Consider the following 2,908-nt stretch of genomic DNA (forward strand, 5'->3'; position numbering starts at 1 on the left):
ACAAAACTCAAGGAGACTCCTTTCCAGATTTGTGGAGCTTATTTCTCAGCATAATACCCTTCTCCCAAGTACTCCAGCCTGCATATTCCAGATATTCCAGAGCCTATCCAAACTTGGATATCTGTCTTTTTAACTTTGTAAGAACTCTGCTCTGCTCACAAACCCACCTTTCAGGTTTATGCTCTGGAATGGGTGTCCAGTCAGAAAGAAAAGGCAACTGTTAGGCTTACCTAATTTTATTTCTTCTCATAAGGTTGCAGTCCATATGTGCACTATATTCGTGTCCTATATTTTGACCAATTTTATTGTTATTTAAAGTGAGAAAGCTAATCTGATACCATTTACTTCATCAGAGCCAAAGGCAGAAATCTCTGGTAGCAAGATTTTTAGAAGAATATTTAGTCTGTGGCAAGGGCCACTGGTGTATATTCTTCTATGTCCTCAATTATTTTTACCAGTATAGAACTAGCACTAACTTACGATTATACCAGAGTTTAAATTTCTCTTGCAGTACTTTGAGGCTAATATTAGACACATTTTATTTACACATACTTTACTGTATACCTTTAAGAGAAAAGGACACTCAAAAAATAACCATAGTTCTACTATCATAGCTAAAAAGTTCAACAATAGTTCCTTAATACCTTCAACTATCCAATGTTCAGATTTCCAATTGCTTCATAGGTGTCTTTTTATTTTTATTTTTTACAGTTTCTTAAATTTCAGAATTCAAATAAGATTCATGAAGTATAATTGTTGATTTGCCTTTTAAGCCTTTTTTAATATCCATGTTAACTTTCCACTTCTTTTGTTTTTATCTTGACATATATTGTTATTGCAGAATCTGGGTGTTTGTCTTGTCTTGGGTGTTCTTCACTGTATGGATTTTGCTGATTGCATTTCTTTCACTATATGATATAGTTGCTGTGATTTGAGTGTATTCCATCCAAAACTCATATTGAAATTTGATTTCCAGTTGACAGTGTTAGGATATGGGGCCTGGTGGTAGGTTTTTGAATCATGGGGGCACTAACCTCATGAACTGATTACTGCTATCTCCTGGGAGTGAGTTCTCACTCTCTAAGAAATGGACTAGTTTCTGCCCGAGTGGGTGGTTATAAAGGCCAGCCCCTTGTGTGTGTCATTTTGCACATGCATCCTTCCCTTTCACTTCTCTGCTATTTTATGATGCAGCACAAGGCTGCCACCAGAGGCCACCAGATGTGAGCTCCAATCCTGAACTTTATAGTCGGCAGAACCATCAGCTAAATAAATCTCTTTTCTTTGTAAATTACCCAGTCTCAAGTTTTCTGTTATAACAACACAAAATGAACTAAGTCAGTAGTTTAACATGTTCCTTTGTTAAGTGCTACTTGTAAATTGATAATTGGAGAGAGAAGCAACAATTTTTTTTTTTTTTTTTTTTTTTTTTTTTTGGAGATGGAGTTTCACTCTGTCATCCAGGCTGGAGTGCAGTGGTGCAATCTGGGCTCACTGCCTCCTGGGTTCAAGCGATTCTCCTGCCTCAGCCTCCCAAGTAGCTGGGGTTACAGGCTCCTGCCACCATGTCTGGCTAATTTTCTTTTTTTTTTTTTAAAGAAACCTTATAATTTAATTAACAAAATTCACATTGTACAAAAGTACAATGATAACTATACACTTGTTTCTCTGCAAATGTCACTTGGCAAATTACTATCATCTTTTATAGACAGGCATAACTGGACACACTTTACAATCTTTCTGATAAATATATGGCCACTTTGCATTCAGCTTGGATAACGCTCTTCAGGACGGCATAGGCTGGAGCCAATTCGGCATCATGTTCAAGGCCTGTGTCATGGTGCTCAAGCTCTTCATCCCGAAATTTCTTTATCACCTGAAGAAGTTCCTCGTATTTTTCAGGGTCCTCCTCCATCAGCTTCCTGATCTGATTGTTGTAGTGATGTGCTATGCTCTCTTCCACTGCCACGGTGCAGGCCATTGCACCTTCCTTCCAGAGCAAGGCAGTCCCTGGCCCCAGCGCAAACCCCAGCACGTTCCAAAAGGGCATCAGAACTGTCGGCCGGACCCTGAACGTAACCATCAACTCACTGAACTTTTTCAAATGGTCCTTTTCTTGATCCCACATTTTCTGAATGACTGGCCCGACGCTTGTCCGACCCAGGACGGCCATCTGCCCGGTATAGATGCAGTTTGCTCCATATTCGCCTGCATGATCCACCCGGATTATTCGATCCACAGCTGCCCGATTGATATTGTCTAAGGTCATTCCTGAACTGCGAAATCTGACAATGATTCTTCTTCCATAAGCTGAGAGCGACCGCTGGGCACCCGGGCGCAGCTGCCACAGGCAGGGAGCCGCCACCGCCCCGGCCCAACTCATTGCCGGCACAAAAAAGCAACCGCTTCATTGAACGGAGAGGGCCAATACTGCCCTTGGCTCGGACTGATCTAATTTTTGTATTTTTTAGTAAAGACAGGGTTTCACCATGTCGGTCAGGCTGGTCTCAAACTCCTGACCTCAAGTGATCCACCTGCCTCAGCCTCCCAATGTGCTGGGATTACAGGCGTGAGCTACTGTGCCCCGTGAGAAGTAACAATTTATAATAATTTATGTTTCCATTCATGAACATACTGCCCTTTATTTTTTAAGTTCTAATTTCATTATCTGCACAGTTTTATGGGGTTTCTCGATTAATGAACTGGACATTTATTGGTTTTACTCTTTGGTTCTTTACAGTTTTTCTCTTGCTGTTGTGTTTAGCCTATTTTAACTTCCTGTGGTTAGTCAGTTTGCTATTGGCCTTGTGATGGTTGCACAAACCTTACTGTCCACATTTCTCCAAAGGATTCAGAGGAATGGCTATATGAAACATTGGACACCCTGTTTATGGTATGGAAATGCTTT

At 40.7% G+C, this 2,908-nt stretch overlaps 1 pseudogene across 1 annotated transcript; it reads right to left on the minus strand.

Moving 5' to 3' along the window:
• Positions 1 to 1,601: 1,601 nt before the first annotated feature.
• On the minus strand, positions 1,602 to 2,445 carry LOC104656769 (annotated as a pseudogene). Its single transcript, XR_747177.2, has one exon. The product of XR_747177.2 is annotated as a 5-demethoxyubiquinone hydroxylase, mitochondrial pseudogene (transcript).
• Positions 2,446 to 2,908: the final 463 nt, after the last annotated feature.

The sequence above is a fragment of the Rhinopithecus roxellana genome, chromosome 15 (assembly GCF_007565055.1).
Source record: "Rhinopithecus roxellana isolate Shanxi Qingling chromosome 15, ASM756505v1, whole genome shotgun sequence".
NCBI lineage: Eukaryota > Metazoa > Chordata > Mammalia > Primates > Cercopithecidae > Rhinopithecus > Rhinopithecus roxellana.